The sequence below is a fragment of the Aythya ferina genome, assembly GCF_964211825.1.
Source record: "Aythya ferina genome assembly, chromosome: 1".
In the NCBI taxonomy this organism is placed as follows: domain Eukaryota; kingdom Metazoa; phylum Chordata; class Aves; order Anseriformes; family Anatidae; genus Aythya; species Aythya ferina.
In genome coordinates this window covers 113,123,287-113,141,500 of record NC_140296.1, presented here as the reverse complement: position 1 = coordinate 113,141,500, position 18,214 = coordinate 113,123,287, and the positions used below count along the sequence as shown (strand labels likewise).

Here is an 18,214-nt window from a genome sequence, read left to right as displayed (position 1 = left end):
TTCCCCCTAGTTTTTTGAACTTCATGATCCTTTGGTCAATTATTTTCAGAAAAGGAAATTGAAATTTCTTCTGTGGCAACTTTGACAAATGTGCAGCATATATATTGTATAGTATTCTCATGGGAGAACTTCAGAAATAAAATTAGTTCCGTCAACATGCCAAGAGTTCATCAGCTTGGGCCTTCCTGAACCTTTTGTCATGGCAAACATGCAAAGGACTCTTTCATCTTCATCCCTGCTTAGAAACATTGTCTAAGATAACTCTTATTAGTCTTCCTAATTACCTTTCCCATCACCTACCCTTCCTCTCTGAGCATGTGTTTAATAAAAAGGTACAATTTCCCTGTGGAAAAATAAGTAAGAAAATCTATATGTATGTGTGTGTATAAATATATACATATGTATGTGTACACACACACACCATTTAGAGGAAGAATTACTATCTCACCAGGCAGTAGATGTCTTCCATTTAGCAGCAGGCCAAAGATGATGATAAAATCATTAATTCTGTCAATATAAATGCTAAATAGAAAGGGAAATTGGATCTCTGCCTTGTGTCACATTTTCTCTGGTAGGAAATTATAGCAGAGAAATTGAATCTGACGCACCTTTTGCTTTTATAGCCCCTCATCAAAGGTACGGCACATAGTATACAATAAATAGCATGACACCTCTTAATTAAACAGCGCTATTGTTTAGCCCAGAATAAATGCCTTTTTTTCACTTGGCCAACGAGCAAGCTACTAGCTCCCACAGGGATCATAAAGTAAAGAATAAAATAAAAAGACCATAAAGTTAACCAAAATCAAATTGACAAGCCTGCACTAATTATCTCTGGTATTATAGCATAGCAAAGGTGGCTGTAGGTTGATAGATAATGGAAGTGAGCTCATTAGTAAGGCACTGAATGGTTTAATGTTTGGTAAGAGAGCATTTACTGCCTTTAGTCTAGCTATCGTATACATTGCACAATTTTCCAGATTAGCATATCAGGTTTGTAAGTTGAATTCATTACTAATAGAAAATGACTGCATCATAACCAGGAAAGTCAATTTTAGACATATGTATGCTGTTTGAATTTCACACTGGATGACTGCAGGGGCTTGCAGAAAGAATGGTGAGGAGAAGTAGAGGGACAGTGTATATGAAATAAATGAGTGATATTACAGTGGGAGTTCAGTCACAACAAGTATATTCAAAATCTTCCTTGTATACCTGTGATTTAAAAGTACTGTTTTTCTAAACACATAGAATACTTCTTGTTAGTCATGGATGTGATTCAGCTTTCACTAAAGACTGTACAAGTGAAACACCTTTTCAGCTTCTTCTGTATCCTTTTTAATTAGTTCTCCTAACAGAAAGAATGCTGAACCCCCCACCTCATAGAAGGCCAGGGCATTAATAAGGATCTCTAAATGTACTTAGTTGTGTTTTTTTTTTTTTTTTTTTTTTGTTTGTTTGTTTGTTTGTTTGTTGTTTGTTTCATTTGTTTTTTTAAACAAAACTAATAAATCTTCCTGATAAACTGGATTCTTTTGTTCATGCACTCTTTGTAAATTATTTCCCTAAAAGCTCAGTCAAGAACTGTTTATGAAAGAGAAGTGCTTTTCTTTCTGGCATATGAGGTAGTTGGCATAAGCAGTTTTCTTTAGATCACTGTGATTCACAATGAACAACTCTGTAATGTGAATTACTCTCTTCACTATCAACAGTGGAGACTGAAGAAAAAAACAAAACTCTGTGTAGGGGGAGGGAACTTTGGAGCACCTCCCTGTTGGGTTACAGAGGGGAAATCAAAGGTCCTTCCACAGCTACCCAAATAGTCTCAACTAGAAGCTTTTGCAGAGAGTTCCTACCACAAGACAGTGAGCTGCCCCTGTTTGTCCCCAGTGTCTTCTGTCTGCCGGGGGCAGGTCCCCTGAGACATGGCCAAACACATGCGTGCGTTACCTCTTCCTCTGCACTGCTAAAATCCTACAAGTCCTTCCTAGCATGAGCTTCTAGGAAGCTCCAAGGAGCTGGAGAGCCTCTGGCTAACGCAGAATTGGTTGGTGCCAGCTGCAGGGAAGAAAACTCCACTGGACAAGGGGATGTTTGTGACCTGCAGGAACAATTTTTGCCAGTCAAGCCTAAGTCACCATTCTTCAGCTTCTAGAGTTGCACAAACATGGCAGGTAGCAGGGGTTTTGAATTTCTTTTCCTGTCATTTCAAGCACTGAAAGGAATCTGTATAGAGGACCCCAGACATGCTTTCCATTTTGATGCTGATGATCGTAATTTGGTATCTTACTTAACTTTGAACAAATATGTATGCTCTTATTTCATGTCCAAGTTGCATTCTAAGTCTTCATAAGAAAAGATAGCCAAATTGGTACTCATGAATTGGCTTTGCAAGGAAAAGGTCTGGATTAAAAATCATCCTAAACGCAGTTGTTTCTTATAACTCCTAAGTAACACTAAAAGACGTTGTTGAACTCCCAGATGCACAGAGGCATTTTAAATGATGCATGTTTCTTTTACTAGCTAACCTTTACTGATCTTTCAAGTCATGTTATCTTTAGAAATCAATAAACTACCAGCAAAAAGAAACTAAAAAAACATGGAAGTTGCTCAAAGACCTTTCTGTGACTGAGTGCAAATGATGGAAAACTCTCAACTCAAATTACTGTTTGAAATATCATTATTCATAAGGGCAAACAACCCGTTTGCTATGCCCATTAGCCTGAATATGGACAACATTAAAAAAGCAGCACAGCTGAACTATGAAACCCATTGAAGATGAAGTGTATGTTATAGCTGTGTTCACGTGCAGTATTCTTGAGTGTGCCGTAGCAATGTGGCTGGAATACAGAGCAAGGCCGATTACTATCTGAAAAACAGAACTGGTAACTGACTTAATGTCACAGATATCTTTTGCTGTGCTTCCAAAACTGAGGGATTGTTCCAAAATTCAATGTTCTGCATGGAATGTGAATGTGATTTTGGTGGTTTTATTTGACTAAGGTTTTGAATTGATCATATTTTTTACCATATGTAGCATTATAAAACCTGTATAAGAAAAGACAAAGTAGTATGCATGTGGTAAATTTAGATGTGAAGTTAGAGCCTTTGGGGAGAAAACAAAAAGCAATAAGAGTGAGTAAACACAAAGCATTTTTTTCAAAGCCTGTGGCAAATTCTCCACCTCTCAAAAGCCTTTAATTCAAGTTTAGTGTTTTTGGAGGATATGAAAAATTAAAACTAATGTGAAGAAGCACAATTAATAAAAGATTTAATCAGCAGGAGAAAAATCTGATAAATTTCCAGTTCTGCCTTGCTTCAGAAATTCTGGGCTAATGTGAGGATTGTCTCAGCTGCCAGTGTTTTCTCAAGGATCTTCACAAGCGTTGTAGGCACAGCCCTTCCTAGCAATCTGACATTATCAATTGACAGATTTTATTGGTTCTGGATTTACTTTTATGATTGTGTCAGTAAGTTCTACAGTAACCCTTATAAGTCATTATTTTTCATCTATACTGGTATTTTTCCAGCCAGCTCTCTGCGATAACTGATAACTCCAGCATTGTTTCCTAACCTACCATGCTCTCAGTGTCATCATCTAAAAGTAAGTCTGAAAATGATGTCTATCAGCAAACAGGCTCAGGGATAGTATGCTTCACTATATATCATGCTGATTTTTATACCAGTTTAAACCTGCTGACTTCAGTATTTCTGTCTGTCTCTACTATGAACTTAGAAAATGGCTTTCAATTGCCATTGAGCAATTGAGTTGCTGTTGAGCTTTGGGACTCTGCAGTTTTCCTTCAGGGGCTAGAACTGGACTCCAAGCATTCACGAATCCATCAGAACATCTTTTGAGTGCTTGACCTAGGAATGGTATTGGGACTGAAGAGACATTTGCATGGGTGTTTTGCGATTTTGTGTGTACAAGGGATTATCAGTCTTCGTTACACACATTGAAATTCTCTGATGGAGTATACTTCCATCAGGGGGAGGTGTTGGAAATAAACCTTTTGAACTTCTCATCAGATATATGGAAGTCTTCAGGCATGATTTTCTTTTGGTTTACCGTCTAACCTCTGTTGAGAATGCTAGTTCATACTTTCTGGTGTGGTTTCACTGAGTTGAATATCCTGTAGGATCTCTGTACTTCGAAATACCTATTTCAGAGTTTGTGGCTGTGGCAAGTTATTGACTTTAAAAGTTTGGAGTATATCGGACAGCAAGACCCCTGTGTTCTAGGTTCACCAGTTCTTGAGTAGTATTAGGTGTTTCTGATCAGAGCGTACTGGACACAAGATAGATAGTAAACCACCCTAGATTAAGAAAGTTGAGCTTACTTTTATAATACCTTACATCATGATTTCTGTATTTATTTTTGGTTGTTGATCAGATTAAACTAATTCTGTAGAAATCCAATGTTTTGCAAACTTATGCAAAATACATAGGTTAATGTAGAATAGGAGAATAATATCATATGGTGTCAGATACTGGAGATTGGTGTTATAAACAAAGTTTTGTTTTTTTTCCTTGTTTGTTTGTTTGTTTGTTTTTTCTTTGAAAGTATCTATTATGTTATGAAAAATGATTTTTTTTTTCTTGCCTTTCAGCTGAATAGAAGAGTTTGAGCATACCGATGGTATTTTCCTTTTGCATTCCTATTTAGCAGGCCCATAAATTTTACCCTCTGTGCTCCCTTTTTCCATCCTTTTGGGGTTTAAGCTTCTGGGCATGTGTATGTTCAAGAACTATCCTGCAAAATACAGGTTGCAAAAAGGAAGCTAAGTGTTCTTAAAGTAGCAGGACCTTAGGAAAAATACCAAATATTGCCACTAACAGTATCATTGTGTTTGCATTGTTCTTTGATTCTTCTGAAATGTCTAAAACTATTTTGCTGCTTGTAGATATTTAAAATGAAAAATACTGTGTGGGAAATCATCCATATTACAAATGTAAAGCAAGTCTGGAAATTTAGTAGAAGAGTGCCCATTACGAGTGTCATCTTGTGTGGGAGGCATTTTGCCCAGTCATTTTCTTTTTGTGTGTCAAAAATACCTTAGGATTCTGCTCACTGGTGCCAAATATAAAGCACAAAGAAATTCAGACTTGCTAGGAGACCACCTCTAGACTGAGAAGAAACATATGCTCCAGAAGCAGTGTTCTTTTTCATTTGTTCAGCCTAGCATAATCCTCACATTCCCAGACTGACTCTTGTCAGGATTTAAAAATGTATGTGGGGGCAGCTGGAGTAGTTTCCGTTCCACTTTATTTAATCTGTGCCTCTTAGCCTGCCACAGACTTGGCAGACAAATGCCAACTTTCTTTAGCTCTGGTAGAGATGACTGAACCAAAACACTTATATTGATTTTAGGATAATTTAGTACCCCTGCGTCAGGAAGAGGTCCATGGATTCTTTTATTCATGTCTCTACAGTAACAGTTTAAATTGGCAAAAATTCACAGTTCAGACTTCTATTGATATGGAATAGAGAAGAGCATTGCTTTTCATTAGCTTTAGAGCTGTTAATGAATGATTTGATACGGGCTATGTGCTTTCTTGATGACCTCAGACCACCTGGTCCTGTATTAATGGCATACTTTCTTTTATCTACAGGTGAGACCTTCTTCACTTCTTTGCTCTGAAGCACTTAACTTACCTTGGCATTGAGTTCTGTTATCAGTAGTCTGATTCCAGGGTACTGCCTCCAGGAGAGGATTTGCACAGACCTCTGGAAACATACCTGCAGTTACCTAAAGGAAAAGGAAATGGCAAGAACCAGGCAGACAAAGAGATCCTGAGATCATGCAAGTAAGAACTAACAGTTGAAATCAGCCTTAATGTGGGTAATCTGTGCATAATGTTTGGTGTTTCTTTTTCGCTTCATGAGAAGTTTGTGTGTGCAAAGAAGGCAGGACAGGAAACACTCATCAGAATCCTAATATACGTGTGACAGCATTTCAGTTTAACTAAAGGGAATGAGAGACAATAACCAACATAAATACCCACGTCGTAGCAGCATTCAGAAATGGCATTGCTATCTATGATTGTGTGGGACATAATGGAACAGATTTGTTTATGTGAGGAAATGTAGCCTCAGGTTCCTGCCAGGTTGGAATGAAAGGAACAAGACAAATGTAAAACCAAATTTCGTTTCCATTTGATCGTATTTGTGTTTGTGGACTGCAAGTACTTTAAGATCGCATGCATACAGTTGCAAATCCATCAGCTAGTGAACCTAAAACTAAATAATATTAAGTACAGTGAAAAATGTGATAACAAAATTTCATGTTGAAACATATTTTGAGAATGCTGTGATTCCAATAACAGCATTCACCTACCTTTGATGCCTAGGGCATGTGTAGATATGAATTTGCTTGTAGAGACAAATACTCCAATATGTGTAGAGTCGAAGGGCTATCTTTTTTTGAGAACTCCTGTATGCCACATCTTCTGACCTGACTGTAAAACTTAAGATAGTCAACATGTTTCCTCGGTTTCTGGAAACAAGAAATAACTGACGTTTCTTTATTAGCTTTGTTTCCTCTAATTTTCCCCTGACTTTCTAATATTCAAGACTGAGAAAAACTTTGTCCCTTTATATATTCAGAAATTCATCCCTTCTGTCAATATTTCATGTTTTTGGGGATGGATGTACCAATTTTGACTATTTTGAATTTTTACTTTTGAAAGCCTAAATCTTTATACTTCTATTGTTAATGTGTTATATTTCTACACATAAGGCATATTTTCTGTTCAAAAAGAGTGAAGGGTACTGAATGTAGCCTGTTCCTTTTAAAACAAAATCAAGTAATAAAAAGGTGAAGATGGTGACCTTGTCTTCATATATGCAGTCTAAATGCATGTGTTTTTTAGCATTAACCTTTGGAACTTTTAGCTCAGCAAGAAAAACTCTATTTGAGGAAATGTAGATCATAAACACAGACTCTGCTGGAGTTTAGGATGCAGAGAATTGACACAGAGCCTTCCAGGTTCTAACAGTTAGTCAGCTTGTGTGTGTCAGATTTCTATTTTGTTTCTGATAATAACCAATGCTGTGAAATACAGTTTAATCATATGCCAAAACAAACAAACAAACAAACAAACAAAAAGGTTGTTTAAACCTTAATATATTTTTATACTAAGAAAAACATTCAAGAGGGAAACCCAATTGCCTCTACGTTTTTCACCACCAGTTCCTTGTGTTCTTTTCTTCATATCCTATCTGTTGAATTGCTGTGTAAAGATATAATGACTGTTTTCATCTTTATAGCTAATGCTTAAAATAGACAGTCAGCACTAGATAGAAAACTGGTGGAAAAAGAAATACATATCGGTGGAATAAGAATCCTCCTTAGAAAATAAAAAGACACATTTACCCTTTTGTCTTCCCTCAGGTAAAATACTCATGTTTCTCTGGTTGAGGATTCATGATGATGAGTAGACTGCATGTGCCTTATTTATGTTCACATACATCTATGGTTAAAAATATAAATTCAAAGCAAATGTATTTCTATCACAGTAGGACTGCTAAGTCAACAATTCATCTATCTCACCTTTTAGAAATCTTTAAATATACTCATGTGTTTGTTCGACCTCACAAGACTGATGCACGGTAATGGTTATGCTGGCAGGTGAACCAATGGGATTTTAGGGGCCATAACTTGTGTTGAGAGTTTTGTGTTTCTCTTGTAAAATCTGACCACAGCAGCAGTAACAGTAAAAGCAAAGCTAGGAAAGGTATTTCTCATTGAGCTGCAGGCACTTGCCGTGTTATTAACTGTTGCAAGAGGAACACAATACCTGAACTTTTTCCAGGCATGGTAGAGAGGGAAATGACTTTCACAGTTAAGTTGGAAAAGGTGTCTGCTGGTGCTTTGAGTTTGAGGCATACCATGTAGACACTGTTCTTGGGGGTGGTGGGCTGTGCCCAATGACTGGTGGAACAAGAAAGGGTTAGGTAGATAGGTTAAAGAGCTGAATCTGCAGTGTTTTGTGAATTACAGACACTCGCTTGTCTTGTGCTAGGGTTGTTTTTCCATATACTTCCTACGTGTAAGCTCCACACGTGCTGAATTTCAGTTTAAGCAAGATGGTTTTATTTCTCTGAATACTGAATCTTTAAAATCATTTTAGTAATGGCAGAAAATTAGTATGACATGTTGCCAGCAAAAATATATTAATCAATTTCAGAATAATAAAATGTAATTCAATTCACAGAGAATACTGTTTTGGAAAACTGAAAGGATGCATGTTTTCCAGCTCCACTTCTGTTCAGGATGCTACGGAGTCATATTAATGTTTGACTGTACCAAAGAATTTATTGGCCTGGGTTTCAAAAATAATTAGTGAGTACAGTTCCCTTAATCATATACAAAAAAAAGTCTTGAGGCCAGTTTGTAGTATAACAAGTGTATCTGGACAGGTTTTTTTGGTTTGTTGGTTGGTTGGTTGAAATGAAAAAAAAAGAAGGGAAATGTATTAACTCACATAAAACCTAAACAAAAATAATTTTGGATGATGAGGGAAAGAGAGTTTTGTGAAACAACATACGTAATTTATTTTCAATTTAGCCTAAAACTTTCCCATTAGCTCAAAATAATTTCTTGGTTTTGTTCTGTGTTGCCAATTAAGGTTAGCTTCTAGATGTGAAATGATACTTCAAAATGCTTTTAATACTCCTCCACTTCTCAAAAGTTTAAAAGGAAATACTTTAGCATTTTCAAATGTTTCCCACCCATTTCTTTCAACCAATACTATTTGCTAAATCCACATTTGGTTTCTTGAGGGTTTTGGCTTTGGCACAGTTCAATTTCCACTGACATCTCCTGTCTGCTCAAAAAAGTACCCAACTGATCATATGTCCCCTAGTATGGAATAGGTGCGTACATCTGGTAACAGCTAATACAGAAAATGAGAGATATGTTACTGCAAGTAGTTAAATGAAATTCTTAAGGAATCAGGGTGCTAAGGAGAGAAGAAGGGAGTTGAGCTCAGGTTGAGACTCAAGTTTTATGTCCCTGTGATTTCTGAAATTATCCGGAGATGTGATCCTGACAGATTGTATCGCAGGTAGTATTACCTTCTGTGATACATATGGTGGAGAGAGCTTATACTGTCACGAATATTGAACCGTTCTTTTATTTATTTATTATGTGTGATTTCTACAGATAATACATAGAATGTATTGAAGTCTGCTTCCCTGTACTAGAGCCCTGTAGGCTTTAAGGATCTTTAAAGCAAGATTTTCTGGAGTGACTTGCAAAGCTAGGTACAAACTGACACCTTCAGAGGTTTATCTGCCTTTACATCATCATCATCTCCTCACTTCTTATTTCTCATGAACGTATTGCAATAAGAAAAAATATGAATGAACACTTAAAAATCCTCAGCATAATAGAAAGCCATGGAAAAGTAAGTGAGAAGAAAACCAAATAGCTGTTATAATAATCACTTGCCATTATTAATATTGTGTTTCACAACACCATATTGTATTTCAAATGGTGATTTAGCATAAAAATAACAATACTGTGAGTTTTAATACATTACTTCTGAAGAATCTTTGTTGTAGAGCAAGAATAAGTTTATTTCATTTATTTCACAGGGTTCGCGTTATTTCACAGGCTGCTTTTTGTATAGGCTCAGCAATGAGAACTGTAATTTTAACAGTGAAAAACCATGATAGGTTAATCGTACCTGAAAATCCTGCTATGAGATAACAGCTGGAGGAATGAATTGCTTATGTAGGCAGATGGGGGCAATTGTCTCTCTGTACATTTGAAAGGGTATTGATTTTTCAGTCGTGTTAAGGATGTAGTGCTCTTTATTGGGTAATTTATTGTTTTGTGGTTTTGTTGTTGTTGTTTTGTTTTGTCTTATTTTCGCTGTTTTATATTTTAGCAAGAAAGGTTCCCATTTATCGAAGCTTCTATAGCAGTAATGAGATTGTCATTTAAACTAATGCTGTTTGTTCAACTGATAGAAATGTTGTAATACTGCCATATTGATTTTGTTTAAAATAAAATTCTGCTTGTAACATCTCTGGCAGCTGCACTAGTGGGAGCTTATTTTCAGCCTAAGAAAAAAAATACTTATAAAGATGGTATTTTTCAGATCTAAAGTGGTGGAACAAAAACATGGGAGAGAAGAGAGTGCTTAGTTGTTTTAAGGGTGAGTGACTCTGGAGAAAAGAGTGGTGTTGAAATGGTGGGAGGGAAGAGGAGAAGTGTGTTTGATATCTGAGTGTTTCATGACATTTCTTTCTGTAAGTTTCCGTATTGTAGATGAAGCACAGTGGGAGGATAGCAAACTCCAGGTCTCTAGACTCTAAAAACTCAGCAAAGGTGATAGCTGACTGACTATTCTTTGTTGACAGCTGTCTCTATAGCCTCCTTGGCAAGTTCCTCCTTGGAAGCCTTTCACCAGAGACTGCAAGCTCTCTCCATTGAACAGCTAGATAGCTTTCATGTTTTGTGAACTGCAAAAGTTGAACTTTCTTCAGAGTATCTTGTGTCTCAGAGAATTATTTCAAAAGTTCTGTCTCTCCTAACCATTAGATATATTTTGATTAAATCATGCCAAGTTTATTTGCCCGATGGAATATCTTGGTCCCTGACATATAAGATAATGTTAATGAATATTGAACTGCTATTAAAATAATATCCAGGAACAGTATCCTCTGTATGATCTAGTTAGGCTTAATATTATTTGACATTAGAGAAGAATGTGTTACAGATAAAGGATGTCACCTGAGGTGCCTATAAAAGGGAAGGAAATGGGAATCTTTCAAGAAAATAAGTCACACTGACAGAAGAACAGGCTCCTTGAAAGTTTGCTGCATTGCAGTGTGCTCAGAAAAAGTTGACTTTGGCATATTAATCAAAAAAACCATGTGCTTTCTACTGCCAGAGTCTCTCTTCTCCTGCAGGGCCGTACTGTTTTCTCAAGTACTGACACATGTTCTTCTCTGGCAGCCAGGGTGAAAATGGTGATATAGTCCAGGCAGTACTTGAATTTCTATATGAAAATATTTCAACTTGAATTATTCGTACAGGACATATGAACCAGAGGCTTTATCTGCTCCAGTTGCAGCTGTTTGTCCCAGAGAAAGGACTATATTGTCCAAATCTGTTTCTTCCGAAGTGCAAGAAGAGAAATATATCTCTTGTCTGGTCCAATAAAATATCTTATAGAGAAACAGAGGGGGGAAGGGGAGACAGGAGAAAGTCATTACAGATGAACCTTGTGCCTGAGGCAAACCTTGCAGTAGAATTTTGTCATTGATTTATAAAAGGAAATTAAATTCAGTTAATAAACTATATTAGAAATTAACTGGGCTTTGACCAACTTTGTAGGAGCTGATATTTGGAAGTATGATGGGGGTGAAGTTTCTATGTCCTCTAAACACTTGATTGTGAAACAGCTACAGTTGTCCTGTTCTCATGGTATTGGTTGGCATCTGCAATGCTTTGCCAAATCTGACTCCTGTTGGAGCCAGCTCTTTCCTGGTTTCACCCGGGGCCCCAAATGCACCAGGTGTCTCTCCCACTTTTCCTCTGCTCCTTTAGGAGCTGGGCTGCCTGTGATTGAGGCCAATTTTGACAGAGACTGTGTTTACCTTCCTCCTGACATGTATCTTGTTGAGGCAGAACTTAGTCAGCCTTGTGACTTGATATCCTGGCTTGATTCAAAAGTTGTGATCACTGCTGACCAGCCCAGGTCAGGGTGCTCTCAACAAAGCTGCCCTGCACACCTCACTGGGGTGCCAGGATGGGGCCCCAGCTGGTGAAGGCTCCCTTTCCTAGCTGAACAGCTGGCCATTGCCATGCACTGATATTTCAACTGTAAGTTAGATACTCTGCTGAAAGATCTTGGAGCACCACCAAAGTATGTTTTTATTTTGGGAAGTTGAAGCTTCTTTTAACTTAATCTTTTAATGATCTTGTCAAGGCAAGGGCTTTAAAAACAGTCTTTCCCTGTAGACAGTCTCATTCTTTGTAAGTGTGTGTGCATGCACATGTTATACTCTGCTACCAAGTGAAGAGTCTCACAGCATCAGATGGTTAAGGTGGCTAGCACAGTGATGAGAAGAACAGGACATGAAGCCACAGGGGAACAGAAATGGTTAGAAACTACTCAAAAAATCCAGATACTTTCAGGTTGCCTAGGACTGACTGTAATATTCTATGAACTTGAAACAATCACAGAAACATTAGTAAAAATATTTGTAAAAACAAAAGGAAGCTGCAAAATGCTAGAAAAGGACAAACATTGGGACCACCTACTAAAAAAGGGAAAAAGAGAAAGGGTCAAGTAATCACAGGCTGACCAACTTTATTTCAAAACCTAGAAAAATAAAATAATAATTTTGGGTACCTGGAAGACAATAAGGAAAAATACATAACAATACATAACTATTTTTCTTGACCAGTAATAACAAATCAATTTCCTGCTACAACTTGAGAAAAAGAGGTGGCATTTAATCAAATGAAATTGTATCACAGGTTATAGGAAAGAGAAATACAGACTAGCTGGTACTATTATAAAATAAAATGTGACAAAAAAAAGAAGTCCTCAGCTCTCTGTTTAATTCCTGCACTGACAGTCCTAGACCAGATGAACAACCACAACATCCAGTTCTTTCTCCTTCACTTCCACCTGGGACACAAGAAATCATCTTGCTTTTTCTATCAGCAATTAGGATTACTGAGTATCATTCTTCTCTTCAGTGTTCAAGGATCAATTCCTTGAACACTATAAGCTGGTTGAAACTGAAATTGTGGTTAAGCTGTTAGAAGAGATGGTCGCATTTTTCTTTTTGCTATCTTTCGTTCTGTTTTTCTCTCATTGTCCATCCTATCAGTTAATTGAAAAGGTTCAATTTAACCTGGATTAGTTCCTATATTAAGTTGACCTGTATGGCTGCAAAAATGCTTGTTGTCAGCATGACTGCAGAGCGTGGTGAACAGGTAAAGATATAACATTGTTTTATATTACAGCTTATGTGAAACTGGGCTTAGTGTAACAAGTTTCCTGCCTGACATGTCAGCTAAACACAACTAAATGATACGGTACTACAAGCAACTTTCTTATTGTTGTTATCTCCCATCCCCTCTCCCCATATCACATATAATTAGTTTAAGCTCCCAATGCCTAATACACTTTTCCTGTTCTATGTTTAACCACAATATCCTGTTTCTGCAGGTGCACATCCTTCTTTGTAGCCATTGTTGTGGTGATGATAGGGAATCTTTTCCATAAGCTGTGGATGCATACACTGACTATTCAGTGGTGCTGCATGCATTTCTTTTCCAAATCTATATAGGCTCTTTCCCGCATGTTAAGACTTATTTTTTCTTCCTGGCAAAATCACTGGTGCCTACTCTGTTAGCATATTTCTCACTGAGCAATTCCTCAGCTCAGTACTTTTATCAGAACAACACACCCTGTATATGCTAAAAAGAATCATAAACAGGTGAAATCAAGAGCAGTGAAGTATGAAGTAATAGAGCAAGTTGACAGTTCACAAAGAATTTCTTTCATATGTTAGAATTTTGATGCTTGAGAAGTTCTTTCAGCTCCTCTTGTTTGTTATTTCCAGAAGGTGATATTAAAAGTTGAAAAGCTGAGTCATTAAAAAAAAAAAAAAAAAAAAAATTAAATCCTGTTTCAATGGTCTAAAAATGAATGGGTTGATGAACCTTCCAGACATGCATTCAGCTTTCAGGTATGTGGAAAATTGTACTGGTTTGATTCTTAATCTTCTGTTTGAATATGTGATTGCTTTGGGCTGTTTGTTTGTTTGTTTGTTTTTGTTGTTGTTTTGTTTTTATTTGTTTGTTTTAAACTTGCTTGAGAAAAAATTACTGTGTTTCTTGTGTTTTGCCTCAGTCCTGATGAAATAACACTCAGAATTGATTGTGCTTGCCAGCTACTTATAGAAATTGTTCCCTCTTAGAAAGGGTAAACAGGTTTTGGATCAGCCTTCATATACCTAACTTCCAGATAAAACAGTCACTGGAAGGTATAAGGTCAGGAGAAATGTAGAAAAACTTACAGAACAGAATTATTTTAGTTAAAGTTAACAATATCAGTCAAGAAGACTCAGAAAGTAAAAGAGAAAGATTTAGGGATTAAAGATGTCTGATGAGCAGTAGCTAAGACAAAACCCTTCAGAAAGAAATATTTTTTGCTGGAGGCTTTTTACACTGTGTTTTTGCAAATGTGGACTTTGCTTTGAGGATCTGTTGGAATGAATGTAAAGTACTGTGGGAATGCAGTTTTTAGTACCAGAATCCATGTCTGAGATTTACAGCCAGCAACAATACCCACCACGGGGTTTTCCTTTCTTTTTCCTTTCAATTTTGAGGTTCCAAAGGAAAACCAAGTTATTTAGCTTTTATATGAGGGAAATACTATTTTTTTAATTCATAGTTTTGGAAAAAAGTTTTACTGAAAGCACCAGTAAAAGTAGCAGAATGTCCATTTCTATCGCAGGTAGAAATTCATTATTTTCTCTGTCTATGTTGTGATTTAATCATACTTACATTATTTAAGCTAGTTTATTCAAATGAAATATTAAATCCAGGCTGAGAGAAGTTTTTGTCTCAAGTTTGTACATACTTGTTTAAAAACAAAGACATCTTGTATAGAAAAGACAATTGGCTTTTGAAGCACTGAGCTTAAAAACAAACAAGCAAGAAAGCCACACCAGAGAAATGTTTATAGCGTAATGAAAAGAGCATGGACAACAAAACAGAGAAACTTGTATTACTAGTGCAGAATAGTGTCTACAGGGATAACATGCAACAATCTCAATAATGACTGATGGACATCTGTTAGTAGGGTATGTACTGCTATAATTATATGAACAAAAGTACATTTGGCATCATGAGCTGGGCAGGAGGCAACGTTCTACACTACTGATAGGAAAACCCTAAAAGAAATAAGAGATAAAGGAAAAACTTCATCAGGATAGGATAATGAAAATTCTTACTTCATCTATTCTGATGAAACTGAAGTATTTTGAGAAACCATGTTTGATTTTGGCTAAAATTGTAAGCAGAGTCCCTGTAACCTCATTATCAAGGTAGATGTACTTAGCAGGGGTCATCACCACAGAAGACATAATTTTTGGTTCAGAAGTGTTGCACAAACATTTCTCAACTGAGGTTATCTAGTTATTCCTGGATATGATAGCTGACCAATTACTTCAACAAATAATTCCATAATCAATTTGACGTAAAACTACTTTGTACTTGGCCTCTGGAACAACAAGTATAGCATAGGAGGGTTAGTCATTTCAGGTAACCTTGTATAAAGCAATCCAGTTTAATAGAGAGATGAGAAAAGTCTGTGATATAGGCCCCTGTTTCAAAAGGAAAGGAAAGGGAAAGGGAAAAGGATTCTTTGGCCTTGTAAAGTAAAGATAAAGAAAAGAGAACAAGGAAAACAGTGTGATAACCATGTAATGAGAATCGTGAAGAGAAGAAAGATAATCTCCGTATCTCCATTGTTCCTTCCTGAGCCTGTTTCACTGCTTGCTGTACCTGTGGCTGCTGATAGACTGTGTTACCAGCACCCATCTCTTCTTGCCATGTTCAGACATCAAGGGCAGTGCCCTTTCAGTGAGAGCACTGCCTGGGCCAGGGTCACCCTTGCCTCCTGGCTTGCCTGCAGTTTGAGAGCTGCTGTTCTTTTCTGCTCCCTGAAAGTACCAAGAGTTTCTGGTTTTATCAAGGTGGACATTGAAAGATGTTAGAATAGCTTTCCAACCTCATGCTGAAGATTCTTGATTTTATGGAGAATGTCCTGATTCTTGGGGAAATAGAAAGAAAAAAAAGATGGAGAATGCATTCTTAGAAAGATTACATTCTTCATCCACCCTGGCTGGATGAAGCTAACTGTAGGGTAAAGAAGGAGGATGCTAAATCACTGAAGCTTAAAATGGAGTCTTAAGTGGAACAGTAAGTATATGGTGTGTAGAAAAGACCAAAAGACAAATTAGAGAGAAGAGAGTACCACAGTCTGTATCAAGTCAACTGAAGCTTGGAAACAGGAGGAACTAGGTTTTACTTAGTTAGGATGAAGGGAATAGCTAATGACATGTAATTGTATTAGCACTCTCTGATTTGCATTCCCATTTCTGATTTCTGCTACTTTTTGGCAAGGCAAGAAAACTTTATTTTGAAGATGCTGTTTTAATCAATGCAGATTTGGTCTTTTGTAGACATCTATGAGTCCTGCAACTGGCTGACATCACAGCTTGGTATCCAAAGAGACATAACCTAGAGTTGTATTCTAAAGTGCTCAAAGTTTCACTCAAAAGGGAAATGGAAATGTGGACTTGCCAATTGAGAAGTTTACTTATGAGGCATAGGGACTATGATAGCATAAACTTTTTTGTTTTAAAAAGTGTTAAAAAGTAGAAGAGCATTTTCTAAATTTGTATCAATTAAATAATTCTGAGACACAAAATGTAGAATAGTGCTATCTGAGCCTTTGGAAGATGAAACATGCTTGAGAAAGATGTCAGATGTCAGGTATTCTGGAACAATTGGGAGTCTCCTACTAATCATTGTGAGAAGAATGCAGCCTTATTTATGCTTCTATAATATAACTAAGTCTCTACTTTTGCAGTCATATTACCTTTACCAGTTCAGTAGACCTGAGTAATGGTTAAAGTGAAATGGATTTTTCATAGGGATAGATCTAACACTGACAATTGAGTTCAAGTAACACTTTAAATTAACTGTAATTATATTGTATTTTCTTCTCTGTTGCTTCCAAATCTGTGGGTTTATGAAGGTCATTCATATTGACCCTGACCACCCTTATGGAAGGGATTAACTCCACTGTGTATTGGGTGTCTCAAGGAATTCAGTTTCATTACTTTTTAAAAGGGATACATCAGGGCAGCTTGGATTATTGTGTTAAGGATTTCTGGGAGAGATTGCACAGTATCTTCTTGCCCTGTGAATTAGAAATTCTTTGAAGGGTAAGTATACTGGTTTGGTCAGTAAAAATGATTTCTTAATCACTGTTGATACTGTATTGCAGTACTCAAGTGATTTGTTAGGTAATATTATCATTCAGATTTAGTTTGCTTCAATCTCTGTCTCCTTTTGAGAAAGAGAAATAGGATTTTCTTTCTTTGAAACTAGTTTGCAGACAATGGAAGTATATTTTATTTCACATCATAGTAGGTGTGCTGCATCTCTAAATGGAGTTATCAGCTTGTAAATAGAATTTGGAAGGAAGAACGGAGGTTCAGTAAGAAAACAGAAAACACCACGAAACATTTTTAGCACACATTGTTAGACTGCAGCCCATTTCAGTATGTAGTTAACTTGGTTTGTAGAGATGGCCTTCATTTAGAAAAGAGTACCTCCCCAGGTGGGGCTGTCAGGTTGGTAAGACACAGAAGCAGTAAATCAGCAGTAGGACTGCATCATGTAAGCAGACAAACTGTAAAAGGATGGGGTCAATGTGGTGTCTTGACCAGACTGTTTTAATGATGCCACAAGAGTCGGCTTCCCTGGGGCCTACCTTATCATCAGTCAAATCTGAAGATCTGACCTCTTTTAGAACAAGCTTATCATTTCAGAAACCCACTGAATCTCCTGATTCCTCTGGCGCTATTAACCATTTCCCTCAAAATGACAGATCAGGTTCTCAAGAAATTAATTCCTAGAGCAACATTACTCAACATGAAACAAAGTTGTAAAAGATTTCCCCGAGGCACAGAGTAGGCACTGTGTGTCCAGACTGTGGTCTTTTAAAGGCATATATTGTTTTTAAAAGGTTCTGTTCACCCATGTCTGATGATGTGGAGAGCATATATACAAATATGCATATATTCACAATGGTCTTGATATGATGCATTAACTATAATGAAACTTAGGCTCTGTGATGAATGCTGTGCTCTTTTGAAGCTCAGGTGCCAGTAAAGGCATGACTGTGCAGGAGTTTCTAGCAGTAAGGTCTGAGAGCAGCTGGTAAGGTTTTAGCCTGTATTTTTGTGTCCTGCCCTTACTCTGAGATGAACTTGCAAGTCTTGCTGGCTTGCAATGGGGCTGCTGAGTGCTCCAGTGTTCTCTGAGTTTTGTTTTCTCTTCAAAACTATTATACCAGCTCAGGGCACACAGTACAGCTGACGGATTAAAATTGCCTCCTATCAGCTGATTTATTTCCCTTCTGAAATTGCTATACTTGGCAG

At 37.0% G+C, this 18,214-nt stretch overlaps 1 long non-coding RNA gene across 1 annotated transcript in view; it reads left to right on the top strand.

The window, feature by feature from the left end:
• Positions 1 to 18,214, top strand: part of LOC311432737 — a 57,077-nt gene that overhangs the window by 25,451 nt on the left and 13,412 nt on the right. The window contains exon 3 of the long non-coding RNA XR_014690280.1: positions 5,614 to 5,808. This is a non-coding gene — a long non-coding RNA (uncharacterized lncRNA). The remainder of the gene's footprint in view (positions 1 to 5,613; positions 5,809 to 18,214) is intronic.